The 14,500-nt window shown below is 35.0% G+C and overlaps 1 pseudogene; it reads right to left on the bottom strand.

Moving 5' to 3' along the window:
- Positions 1-13,811: 13,811 nt before the first annotated feature.
- Positions 13,812-13,914, bottom strand: LOC131912166 (U2 spliceosomal RNA; annotated as a pseudogene).
- Positions 13,915-14,500: the final 586 nt, after the last annotated feature.

Here is a 14,500-nt window from a genome sequence, read left to right as displayed (position 1 = left end):
ACGTCCCTTTATCATCAGTGACTGGTCATATTATGATCTAGTCTAATTCATAGATTTTTACATATGAGAAGACTAAATCTCAAAGACAGAAATCAAATTGACCAAGGAATTGTAGTTACCCAATGGCAGAGCTAAGATTGAAACTCTAGTCTCCTATTGACCTCATCAATATTCTCTTTAGTTTGAACATAATGGTAGTGGAAATTGAAGTCTATGAATTAAGATTTCACATAGGAACAAACTGCTTATAAAACAGGGATGTACAGGAAAGAATTAGAATACAATTGCATATCAAATGGCTTTATTATCCATAATACTCTCCATGTATACTTATTTTATGTTGACTTTCAAATAAACTTATCCTATTTTGTAGAGAAATACAGATACAGCAAGAACCAGCATCCTCTGCATCACACTTATGACCCAGAGCTACTTGAAAATTGAGGTGATTAAGTTCTCCATAAAACAAAAGGTAGACTCTTCAGGTAGCTTATGATTCACTTATTGTTCTTGCTATTATCCTGTTATTATATTTCAAGTTAAAAGTTTGATAGATAGGCCCCAAAAGGCAGTCTTGTAACATCTAGGATATATGAATATGCTTGTTTGCCTGATACAGAGGAAGAGTTTCCAGATGGAAGTAGAATTACTGATCAGTTTAATTTAAAATCATTCTAGATTTTCTCTGTATGTCCAGTGTAATCACAAGTGTCCTTGAGAATGTAATCAGGAGTGAACAATGCCACAAAGGCATCACCTATTTATCATTTTGTGGAAATTAAAGAGGTTTCTAGATAGATTTATGGTAGTGTAAGTTGGAGAAAAATCAAGACAGCTAAAAATTTAAGGCAGCAAGAAAAAAAAATGGAGTGAAGAAAAGTTATTGCCCAGTTTTCTATCTGCTACAGGTAGATGTGGAGATGTGGTATTTGATTCATGGGTATGCTCCCAATAGACTAGTTGGGTTTTTATGCAGATAACTTAGACAGGATTTTAAGGAAGCCATGTACTAAGCCCCCAAATTTAGCAGTCACCTGTATTCAACTGTACAGTTCAATTATCTCAGTTTCTGACTAGACTAGGACAGTGGCTATTGTAATGGTGATTACTGTGAGTGTGTCCTATGTTCTAAGACAAAAGTGACCTTGCGTATTTGTTGAGGATGTATGTATGTTGTGTTGAGTTGTGTTGTGTGTGTTTGTGTGTGCTCACTGAGATTAAAATGATCACGAGCCTATAGGAAAAGCACTACAGAATTATAGTTAGACTACTTTCAATGAAAAAAGAAATGCCATTTATTTTTCCACATGACTTTGTATACAGAAATACATTAAATAACAAGAGAATAAAACCCAATAACATTGACAAAGGGAACTGCAGAGCTGTGTGTGTAAAATTCAAAGACGAATATTTGAGTCTAGTCTAATTCTTTTGAATTATGGATATATATATTTCCTTGTATCCAATAACATATTTAGATTTTTGTGAATATTTTCTAAATAAGTAAATAAATAAACAGAAAGTGCTGGTAAATTCAGATAATATACTTTTCAATGATCTCTAAAACTTGTTAGTTTAGAAAGAAAATAACCTTTTTGGTAGAATCAAATATGCATTAAGAGAGATCTGAAATTTACCAGTTACAGTCCAGGTGAACTTATCTCATTCTTCTAGTTTAGTTTTACCTTAGGACTTCTTAAATACTTTGCTAAATGGCACAGTATGACACTGATTGTTTGATTTTTTTAAACTAATACACACATTTTCTTTCCAGTTGTCCACAAAAAGTGAAAGTTATGATGAAAGCATTTTTGTGTGTTTATGTTTATATACAAGCCTGAACTTTCCATGACCATTTAGTTTTGGAACAACATTCATGAACACTATACAATTAACTAACATTAGTTGAACAAATGTCTTTGATCCAGCTCATTTCACTCATAAGTAAAATATAGGTGCTGACATAAGTTAATAAATTATCAGTGAAAATTTGAATACATATTGAGCATAAAATTGTGAAAGCAATTATTTTTTAGTGTTCAATAATGATAGATGACATATTATTCCTGCTCTGTTAAAGCAAATGTACCTGCCAAAGCATAGTTCCAGTATAGGTGTGGGAATAGATAGTATATGTTTGAATGAATAGATATGAAGCATAAAAATGGGATTTGTCTTTATTTATACATTTTTTTCTTTTATTTTTGCGATCATAATATAATTACATTCCCCCTTCCCTTTCCTTCCTTTAAACTCTCCCATATAACACTCCTTGCTCTTTTTCAAATTCATAGCTTATTTTTCATTAATTGTTGTTACATACCTACAGGTAAACACCAGCAGACTGATAGCATGGCTCATGTGCACATCACATACATGGTGTGTAACAGAATTTACTGTGGATATGCAGTAAATTTGAGGTCCACTATCTAGTATAGATGCTGCTGTACAGGTGTGGATGAACCATAGAGTAGTAGGAAAGAGACTCTGCATTTGAATATTTTGTGTTTAAAGATGAAATGGTCATAAGTGGTTATGACCTACTCTAAGGGCGCAGTTCGAGATTCAGCAACCCCAACTTAAGTTTTCTTCATGGAGACTCACTTGTGGTTACTCATTATTCAAAATTTAAACCTTTACCTATGAGGTTCATTTGCATAATCCTGTAGATGATGCCTGGGATATTTTAAGGAATCAATTTTGAGGAGTCAGTTTTAAGGAGACAATATTAAGTGACTAATTTGAGGTAGTTAATCAAGTTCACCCATGAACTACCCTTTGAGCTTGTCTTTGGGTCAGATCTGGAGCTCTCTTTTGTCATTCCTTGTCTTTGCTTTTCAAGGGTTTTTTTCAATACTTTGATGCCTTTCAGTCCCCATCTGACCTGTGGTCCTGTCTGTCCCAACAGTCCAGAAATAAAACTGTATTTTAGATTCAGAGCCATTTGTTGTTTATTTTCATGTATTTTTAAATGTGTGCTGGTTTATAATTCCATTATCATTCATCTTTAAAGTTAAACTTTTTATTCTTTGAGAGGGTCACACTTTACTCTAAGTAGGATAAGGTGTCCTGGTGGCTGATGACAACATCTGGACTATATTCAGTAATGTACATTTTGTTCCTGACTTTTAAAAGATTCTCAAGGCCACATGGGATATAGACAAATTTTAGAATCTTTGAGGGCACTTCAGGTCCAATACTTTGATTTTCCTATGACCAGACTGGTAACAAACAGAGTCAAGGTCAAATAGCTACTCATCACTGTTTCCATTTCTATGTTTAGTTTTCGGGGTTATGGTCAAAACTGTCAAGATCAAAGATCATTGAAGATTTGACCAATACATGAAGACTTATTGACAACTCATTTTCTGAGAAAGGTTATCTTTCTGCAACTTCGTGAGACTAAAGCTTGTTTCTGGAATATTCATTATGTAATTGAATCAATCAGAGCATGTATAATTTACTTCTTTTACATGGAAGAGAAATAATTATCTCCCAAACTGAAAAATTGGCTTATCTAATAAATCAATGAAATGATTATTAATAAACTAGGAAATATACAGAGTATAGTTATGCAATTTATTGCTAGGTTGATAATGTCCTCAGACAGTGGATATTTCTGTTTCAGTTTTTGTTACCGTCTACTTTGATTTGAATTGTCATTTTTGTGAAGTGCTGGCAATGAAATAGTTAACAATAGTCTATATATTTTACTTTCTTCTTTATTCAACTTCTTTTTCATTTACTTGTTGTCCATCTGTCTTTCTGTCTGTATGTCTATTTATTCATTTATTCTTCACATACAATACATCCTGACTGCAGCTTCCCCTCCCTCCACTCTTCCTACTCCCCGTCTACCTGCCTTCTCCTACAGATCCACTGCTCCCCCTTTTCCCTTTAAAAAATAGCTGGTTTCCCACTGATATCAACCGAACATGGCATATCAAGATGCGTTAAGAGTAGGCACAAATCTTCATACCAAGGCTGGGTGAGGCAACCCAGTATGAGTAAAAGGGCCCCAAGATCAAGTAAACGAGTCAGAGACACCCCTCTCTCACTGTTCAGAGTCCCACAAAAGGCCCCAATCTAAACAATCACAGCATGTGTGCAAAGGACCTAGCAGAGAACCCTGTGATTGGTAATGGCCACTTCAGTCTCTGTGAGTCCCTATAGTCACATTTAGTTGATTCTATGGGCCATGTACTCCTGGTGTCCTCAACCTCTCTGGCTCCTACAATCCTTCATTTTCATCTTCTGCAGGATCTCCCATGTTCTGCCTAATGTTTGGATGTGGGTCTCTGCATCTGTTCCTATCCTCTCTCTGATTATGATTGTCTAGGCATTGATCTATGAGTATAGCAGAATATCATTAGGAATCATTTTATTGACTTTTTTTTGTCAGTCAGGTTATACCCTAGGTCTCTGAGCCTTCCAGCTTCCAAGAATAGAATGGAAGAAGTTAAGATACTTATTGGACCTCTCTCTATATATATTTTACATCCCAACAGCAGCTTTCCCCCTTCTCTTCTCATTCCCTTACCCCAATTCCCCTTTCCCCCATCCACTGCTCCTCTGTTTCTGTTCAGAAAGGGGTAGACCTCCCATGGGTATTAGCAAAGCATGGTATATCAAGTTGCAGTAGGACTAAGCACACCCCTTTGTATTTCAGCTGGGCAAGGCTATCCAGTATGAGGAATAGGTTCCCAAGAGCCAGTCAAAGCATTAGGAACAGCCCCTGTTTCCATTATTAGGAATTCCATAAATACAACAAGCTACACAATTGTCACATATGTGGAAGGTTTAGGTCCATCCCATGCAGGCTCCCTGGTTGTTGATTCAGTCTCTTATAAAACAGGTTAGTTGTTTCTGTATGTTTTCTTGATCCCTCTGGCTCAATCCTTCCTCCCTCTCTTAAGCAGGATTCAGGTTATGCTGGAGAGGATATGGGGCAATACTCCTCCATTCTTGGTGGAAGTGTGAATTTACAGCAATTTGCAAATCAATATGGTGGTTTCTCTGAAAATTGGGATCAATCTACCTTAATATCCAATGATACCACTCTTGGGCATACCTAAAGGATGCTCAATCATACCACAAGGACACTTGCTCAACTCTTTTCATAGTAGGTTAATTTGTAATAGCCAGAAGCCAGAAATAACCTAAATATTCCTCAAAGGAAGAATGGATAAAAAAATGCAGTACATTTACACAATGAAATATTACTCAGTGGTAAAAAAAAATGGCATCATGAAATTTGTAGGCAATTGGATGGAACTAGAAAAAAAATCATCCTGAGTGAGATAAACTAGACACAGAATGACAAACATGGTATGCATCACTCATAAGTGGTTATTAACTGTAAACTAAAGGATAACTATGCTACAATCTACAGTCCCAGAGAGGCTAGGTAGCAAGGAGGGCCCAAGGTGGGGCACATGTTTCTTTCTGGTGAGGGGAAATAGAAGAGATCTCAAGGGTGGACTGGGAGTTGGTGGGCATGGGAACCTGAGGGGTTTGTTTAGGGGTAAATGGAGATGGAGAGTACTAAAAGAGATGCCTGGAAAGGGGACACTTTTCTGGGTGATGTAGAAACCTGATGCAATGGAAACTCCCATGAATCCTCAAGGATGACCCTAGCCAGGACTCCTAGAAGTGGTGGATGTGTAGCCTGATATAGTCCTCTCTTGTGATCAGATTGGTGACTGCTCTAATTGTTATCAGAGAGTCTTCATCTAGTAACTGATGGATACAAATGCTGAGACCCACAGCTGCACATTAGGCTGAGCTTTGGGAATCCTACTGGAGCTATCTCTTTATCAGGGAAAGTAATCATTCATACATGCCTTAGGTAGATATTTTCCCATGTCTGAGTGTGCAGAATTTTGCTATATGCTGATTCAGACCTACAGAAAAGGCTTAGGAAGAAAGAATCCAATGTTTTCAATCTCCATAGTAGGATTCAATTTTTGTACAGAAGGAAACAATACGTCTGTGGTCAGGTACATAATAGCTTTCTGAAGATAGTATGCACTTGCTATGGGTAGATTAAATTTGAATAAAATATAGAGGTGGGTTATAAAGACATATGCATTTTGGAAATGAATATAGATATATTTCTTCCTAATGGATGAAACTGAAGAATTTCTTCTTTTTCAAGATTGTAGAGAAAATAAGCAACCACTGGACAAAAAGAATGAGCAATAAGACAGAAAAAGACTCCTGCACTCAAATAAAATAAGTCTTCACTATGTTGACCAGAAAAGAACTTGGGGAGGGAGTGTAGAATAAATTCTTTATAGCTCTCAGTCTTATATTGAGCTGCCATTGAATAAGATAAACAGCCTACAAGTGCGAGGCAGAGAAACACAGTGTGAATCAAAGGAGGCAGTGTTATTGCTTTCCACGGCAGTGGTTTGACTAGCGTGAGAGTACTATATCTGGTATTTGTCACTATTTCTTAGATGGGGAATAATTTCTCTTGAAGGACTATTGCACTGAGTCACTTAATGTTACCAAGCTTCTAAGATTTAAGATGTAAAGAAGAATGCTAAACATTGTGCATTTGTTCACTAGGAGGTAAAGGGGGAGTTTAAATTCCCCATTAAGCCTATGCAATTTCCATCATCAGCAAAGACTATTTTTCTCTCTCATTTTCACCTCTTGTTTCAATGCCAGTCCATATTCTACTACTGATTCACTACCTCACCGTTTTAGCTACAGCACTTGATGGGGTGGGAACCAAGGGAAGCAAGGCAACAGCATTGTTCTCTGTATCATGAGTCACAGGGAGATTTAAACACGTGCTTTTTACCTGCCCCAGGAAATAAGTAGTAAATGTGTTTTGAGACAAGGACTGAAAGTGAATAACTAGCATATATATCATGATCTAAACAGGAATCTATACATTTTTAGTTTGACAGCCACAATAGGGTGGCCCTATCCATTTTTGTCTACAGAAAAGGAGATAAAGAGTGTGGCTCATCAGAACAATTCTAAGTAGACTAAAACAGACTCAAATGCACCCCATATCTCTCTTCTTTGTCCATTGTGAAACTTAAAAAAGCTCCCTAGCCACCCTGAGCTTTAGCCTCTACATCGGTAAGCAGAGAGGATAAAACCAGGACTCATATATTTACATTGTGATTGTATTTAGATTGTGATTGCATTTAGATTGTGATTGTATTAAATGAGATAATACTCACACATTTTTAAAATCAAATTTAAAGTGATTAATGGGTATTAGCTTCAAAAAGTTGAAGCCAATAGTTAATATTTCCATAGCACTTTTCAGATAAGAAGTCTGAAAAGGCTCCAAAAGGTCAAAGTCAGCTACAGTAGAGGTGTCTGCATACCTATACTTGTTCCGGCACTATTCATAATAGCCTAGCTATAGGACCAGCCTATGTGTCAGTCCCTGAAAGAATAGATAAGAATTTACAGTCTATATACAATAAGGGCACAATTCAATCATTAAGAAGAATAAAAAAATAATATCACTCACAAGAAATTATATACATCTGGAGGACTATCATCAGAAATTAAATGATATGAACTCAAAATGACAGGCATTATATATTTTCTCTCAATAATGGAAGTTAAAATATTAGTAAGTAAATTAATATTTATTAAGTAAGTAAAAATCATAAAAGTAGAACTACTAAAGAATAATATGGGACTCAATAGGAAGGATCTGGGTGTTCAAGTAGAGGTAAAAGAGGAATAAATATGATCAGAAGACCTTCTATGCATATAAGAACATGTCATCACGACTCCCAATGTTTTGTACAATGCATAAACACTAATAAACACACACACACACACACACACACACACACACACACACACACTGTTCTTACAGTAAATGTCTTGAAATCCAGCACATTTCATCTTTAAAGAGCAGGCCTAAATGCCTCTTCAAATGTTAATTGAATTCACTTTGCTTAAGCAATATCTCAGACATTTGGCAAGAATGGCTGAGAGTATTGGCTATTGCCTCATGGCTCTATGTCTTTCATATTAATCTTGATATTTAGTAGCTCTTGGACATTTAAAAAACTGTTTAATTTTTTTGTGACTGAAATTATTCTATATAAACTGGAAACAATTACCATAGAATAACATATGGCTGTTACTGAGGATTGCATGAGTTTATTTTGAAAAGTACTTAGAGTAGTATATGATGTAGAGAAAATATTAAAAATAATTTAGCTTTTATTACTGATAGCAAGACTTAAAATGCCATAAGTTATAGGAGAAAAATGGGCTGAATCCCAACAATGCCTATTACAACCAGAAAAAGGGATATTCAATTCAGATTCACTGGGAATAGAACAGGTTCAGATTCTGCTATCGTTCTTAAATATTTAAAAGGTTTTTTAGATTACAATATAATTACGTCTTTTATCCTTTCCTTTCCTCTATCAAAACCTTCTCATATGCCCATTCATACTCTCTTTCAAATTCATTGCATCATTTTCATTGCTGTTGCATTAATATATGAAAATAGCCTGTATGTTTTAGGAGTCTCTTGGACAAACTTGATCAAAACCTCAGCTTCTCATGACTGGTGTGGTGGTTTTTCTTTGGTGGTCTTTGGTGCTTGGAGAGAGCATTATCATCCAGATGAGAAAATATAGTTTGATCATGTGTTTTTTCCCTCTCAGAAATACTCCAAGATCTTGATTATCTAGATCTTGTTCCTTAGTCCTCAAATGACACTTATGACATCACTGCTATTGTCACGTTCTTGCAATCTCACACATGCAGATAAGAAACCCCCCCCCAAAAAAAAGAATAGAAGTGATAGCTTTCTCAAGGTCATATAGCCTGTGGCTGACACAGCTATTATTTGAGATAAAAAATACTGGCCTCAATAGGAAATTATAAGATCATTATAATAGGACTGCATTACTTAGCAACTAGAATAAATATGTTCCTATGCCTCAACATATAAGGGAGAATTCTCAGAATAGATGGTAATTAAAATTCCTGTGGAATACCTGGTTAGGAAAAGAGATTCACCTGGAATTTAGACATCTGGTTTAATTGTTTTGCAGGCATTAAATTATAGAAAAATTTAGTAAATAGAAGAATCATTCAAAAATTATTGGTTTGCAATCACTTAGGTGTGAGACTTGCTTCTAGATACTAAGAAATTACAAATTAAAGATGCAAATATTACAATAAAATGCCAAGTAGTGGAATCCCAGCTGACTATGCCATCAAACAACTGAAATCTTAAACATGGCTGCATTTTGCATAAATATAATTTCAGTGTATGACGAATCCTATAGCATGAAGCTCATTTGCTTTTAAATGTTATTCTTGAAATCGGCAGCAGCCTGGCATCATGCAGGCAAGCATAAAGCCTCCATTAACTACTGTGCCCAAAGTTTCATAGCTGTGGCATAACAAGCTTTGGAATTTATGGAACAATTATAGAATTACAGAACAATCAGAGCTTTCTGTAACTGCCACAACTGCCAACTTAAGCGCTATAGGTAGGAATTTAAGAATCACTAGTGTTCTTATTGTAAATGCTTCCAAAAGTGTTTTGTTATTGTTGTCTCTTGCTCTTTAAAATACGGAGATTTGTGCTTTTGCTTATTTGGTTGGTTGGTTTTGTGTTTTTTGAAAAAACTTTATTCTTTTTCTGCATGCTTTTCTCTTACATACCTTCTAAACCTACACATACACATACACACACACAACACACACACACATAACACACACACACATATTTGTCTTCTAAGTGTTTAACTATGCCATTGCCTTAGAAAAATTATGTCATTTAATCTTCATAATAATCTTTATTTGCAAGGTGCAAAAATTGAGGCTCAAATGTATGAATAAGTTGCTGAAGGAAAAGCGTTAAATAATCAGTAGAATAAAATATCAAGTGGTGCTTTGTTGACTTGCAATCTTAGGTTTTAACACAATTCTCTTCTTGCCTTCTCATTTAGACCCTCCTTACCTTATAGTCTTCTTCTTCTCTTGGAGTTGTACGGATGATCAAAGAAATGTAGCTCATGTAGACATTTGGGGTGTCTACTTTACAATGACTTTTCTTTCATTCTCCCTTACCTATTGTACATCAAAGAAACTTATTGTACATCAAAATAAACATTTAAATTTTAGATTCCTTTTGGTGAATGAAATAAGATACTTAATAGTCAAGAAAAATGCTCAGTTCTCTGAATTTCAATTGTTTTTCTTCAGAAAACACACCAAGGTCTCCATATTTTTCTTTTTTCCTTTGATTGTCATATTTCTGTTTTTACATCAGTATTCACTGTTTTCTTCATTCCCACCACCATCTTCACATTTATTGTTCATTTTCTTATCCATCTTATTGTTTACTTGTTAGTGATATCAGAAAATTCCAGACCGTTTCTAGCGCAAGTCAGTCCCTAGCTATAATACTTAGCTACATTGAATGGGTTATGGGACATTTTAATCTTAAACCTCTCTTCATCTAGAAAGTTCGGTAGTTATTCTCAGAAATCCTTCCCTGAGCTTCCAGTTTTACAATGCTGACAACATTTTCTTCTGACACTCTAGGATAATTCTGCCCCATTGTCTGCACATTTCATGGGTGTTATTCCTTACCTTAATTTTCTAACTTTTAATCTACCAATATCAAGACATTAAGCACTGAAATTAAATTATGCATTTCAAGGTGTTGTGTTTCAGTTCTCCATATGACTTATGTGATTAGAAATTGTTAGCAAATGTGGTTTTGAGCTTTGCGTGGAGGGCTGAATGACATCAGTAACTACTGATGCTAATAGCTCCCATACACACACAGATCTGAGTATTCTAGTGTCCATCATTTTCTTAGAAACATACGGCAAAGAAAATAACTCTGAAATGCCCTCATCATGAAGGAAGAGAGTCAAGTGAAACATAGAATGAAATTATTTGCATTTATTGGTTTGAAAAAAGGATTTTATTGTTAGAAATACAGACTTTCTTTTTCATCAGCCAGTGCTTGAAGATTCAGGTATCATTGAGAATAACCTGCTTACAGTTAAGGCCATAAAAAAAGACTAGAAGTGTTAGAGTAGGAGCTATAGAATACATCTTCCTTAGGCCTCTGATGACTTAAATTATTGTGTTGGTTCTGTTTCATAATTTAAGTGAACTCCAAGAAGGATTAGTGCAATGCCAGGATGTGTAATATGCCAAGTAAGCCAGGAGATCATCTCTGAGGTTGGAATACAGAAATCAATATCGAAAAAGAAAGATCTGCTGTGGGATGTTCTGTATGCTATGAATGTGTTGCTCTGATTGGTTGATAAATAAAATGCTGATTGGCCAGTAGCCCGGCAGGAAGTATAGGCAGGATAAACAGACAAGGAGAATTCTGGGAAGTAGAAGGCTGAGACAATAGATGCCAGCCCGCCGTCTAGGGAACAGCATGTAACAGTACACAGGTAAAGCCATGGACCGTGTGGCAACATACAGTTTAACAGAAATGGGCTGAGTTTAAATGTAAGAGCTAGTCAGTGGTAGGCCTGAGCTAATGGCCATACAGTTATAATTAATATAAGCTTCTGAGTGATTATTTTATGAGTGGCTGCAGGGTCTGTGGGGTTGGGCAGGACTGGAGAAAACTTCAGTTACAAAGAGCCAGTAAGATTGCGTTGTTACTACAGAACATGGCTACATGAGGAGTGACAACCAATCCCACAACTGTTAACAGTAGCAGTAAGAACTTGGAAGATACTCTTCTGCTTTTGCTGTAGAACCACCAGCCCATAGTAATTAGGTAAAAACAACAAATATTTCTTTTCTTTCATGAGGGTTTAATCTGGATGGAATTTTGCTGGTTGTGTAAATTAACACCCTTTTCACTTGATGAGTACTCCAAATAATGTTTCCTGGATACAATAACAAACCTGGGTTACTGAAAGAACAGAGATTCCAAAATTCTAGATAGAATGGCTACAGTCAAGGACTTATAACCCTAGATTAAAATAGTATTTTCAATGTTCATTTTACAAAGCCTCAAGGATATAAAAATGGGATGACACAATCATAGACAGGGGTCATTATTATGTTTTTTATGATTAATTTTATTGATAGAAGTTGGTCAGCAACAACAGAAGATTACCTGAGAAATAAATGATTTTAGTTGAAACTGTAAAAAAAAATAAACAGAATATTTAATTCACAAGATGACACATTTGTTTAATAATCATCATAACCATTCTAATAAATTATGTAAAAATTTGAGTCTTATTATAAGGTCTGTGGAGACATATTTATGTGTGTCTGTCTATTACTTATCTACCTATCTATCTATCTTTCTATAATTTATTATACTTTAGCTTTTGTCACTTTTTCCTCTGAAGTATCATCCTGTGTATTATAAGCCTTAGATGAACTCACAGGAAATAATATAAAGATCTGGATTCTTTAAGGCACAGAGAAAACAATCAAAGAGCAGGTTTCTGTGTCTAAGATATTGTTCCTTTTCAGGTATTTGGGTTGCTTAAATGTAGTTAATTCTTAGATTTGTCTTTTAAAACAGTCATTGTGTGTATAGAGAAATAAACTACATAGAAAGTGAGCCTCAATTAAGATAAATGGATACTAAGTAAGTAAGCCAACATCTGTCCTTGAATAGCATATACCTATGTATAGCATTTGAAACACATAGACTGCAGTATTAAATACTCACTTTACAGTCTTGTTTTCATGAAACTGGGAAAGTAGACTGAGAGAGAGATGACAATTGTGACCTCAAATTGAACTTATATTCCATATCCACTAATTTATATTTTTCTTTTATTGAAAAGAGTTTTCTTTTCATATAATATATCATGATTATGGTTTCTCTACCCTCTGCTCTGCCCAGTTCCTCCTCTCTTCCTCTCCCATCTGAATCCACCCCATTTTTGTTTCTTATTAGAAAACAAATATATTTATATGGAATAATAGTAAAATAAAATCAAATAATATAAAATACAAACACATAAACATACTAGAACAAAACAACCAGAGAGAAGGAAAAGAGCCCAAGAAAAGGCACAAGAAGCAGACAGAGATGCAGAGACCCACTCATCTGCACACTTGAGAATCCCATAAAAACTCAAAACTGAAAGCCATAATATATATGCAAAAGACCTGTAGGGTAATAAAAATGGAGAAAATTAATTAACTAATTAAATAAAAATTAAAAATAAAAATAAAGAAGGAAAGATCTGGCATGACATCATGAGAAATGAACCTCCAAATACCATTGATTTCATTTTCTGTTGGCCATCTGCTAGGCTTGAAGTCTACCCTTAAGAATAGTTTGTTACTCCAATCAGACTTCCTCAGAGAATGCTAAATTTTCCTTTGCAATTGGTTATGAACTGGAGAAAGGTATAGGTCCACACCTCCTCTCAACTCCAGGACTCCATCTGGTGATGATCAGAGCAGGCCCTTTGCATGCTTCCACAATTTCTGTGATTTCATGTGTGGTGGTTCTGTTATGTTTAGAAGGCCTTGTTACCTTAGTGTCTTCCATCAACATTTAAGCAGTAGGTTGATCCAATTTTTCAGTAATATTTCCAGAATATAAACATTACCAAATTACTAGCCCTTCTCAAGGTTTCATGTCTCATTATTAATCTAGGTATAATGTATAAGATTAATATATAATACCCCTGATCAATTGACATAATCTCTGTTCATAAACTACCTCATAATCTCCTATACCCATAGACACTTTTGCATAACTTTGATTATTGTTCTGGGAAGACACTTTTAGCTCTTTCCTCTTGAATTATATTCACCTCTTAAAATTCAGCTTTCAAAACATATTTTCTTAAAGACTTTTACAAATATTTTCACATCTTTGTCTCTTAAAACTGATAAGAACAGATACTACACTTGATCTTAGCCAAAAGACCGAGAAGCAATATCTTTGTCTCTTAAAAAGCATACACTTCCCATGACAACCAGGAGCACCAAATAGTGCAATATGATTACACAATGAGAAAACTGTGTGAGGTAACAGTTTTAAAGCAACTCATAGAACATTGTCATCTGAGAAATAATAAGAAATAGAAAAGTAATTTCTTTGTAAATTCAAAAGATTTGAAGTATTTATTTCAGTGTTTTTGTGCAGATGCATGCATGTGTTTCTCTGTGTGTAGGTATGTGTGTATGCATGTCTTTACATACATGTGATTGTGAGAGTAGAACTTGGAAATGTCAGTTCTCTTCTACAGCCATGAAGATTCTTAGAACTGAACTGAAGTCATCAGGCTTAGCCATAAGTACCCTTATGTATGGAGCCAATTCACTGTTACTCACTGAGTCAGTTCCATTTTTCCAGAATGTAATTATTTCCTAATTAATATCAAGTATATACTCTGTTTACTGTTCGATAAAGTATTTACCTGTTAAAAAAGACTAAATATATCTTTAACATCACTACTAAACATTATATAAAAGAGAATAAGGCAAAGACTTAATTTATGATACTGTGGTGTATATGCAAAAT

The sequence above is a fragment of the Peromyscus eremicus genome, chromosome 5 (genome assembly GCF_949786415.1).
Source record: "Peromyscus eremicus chromosome 5, PerEre_H2_v1, whole genome shotgun sequence".
Classification (NCBI taxonomy): Eukaryota; Metazoa; Chordata; class Mammalia; order Rodentia; family Cricetidae; genus Peromyscus; species Peromyscus eremicus.
Note: the sequence above shows the minus strand (reverse complement) of the source record. Positions and strands in the feature narration are given on the sequence as shown.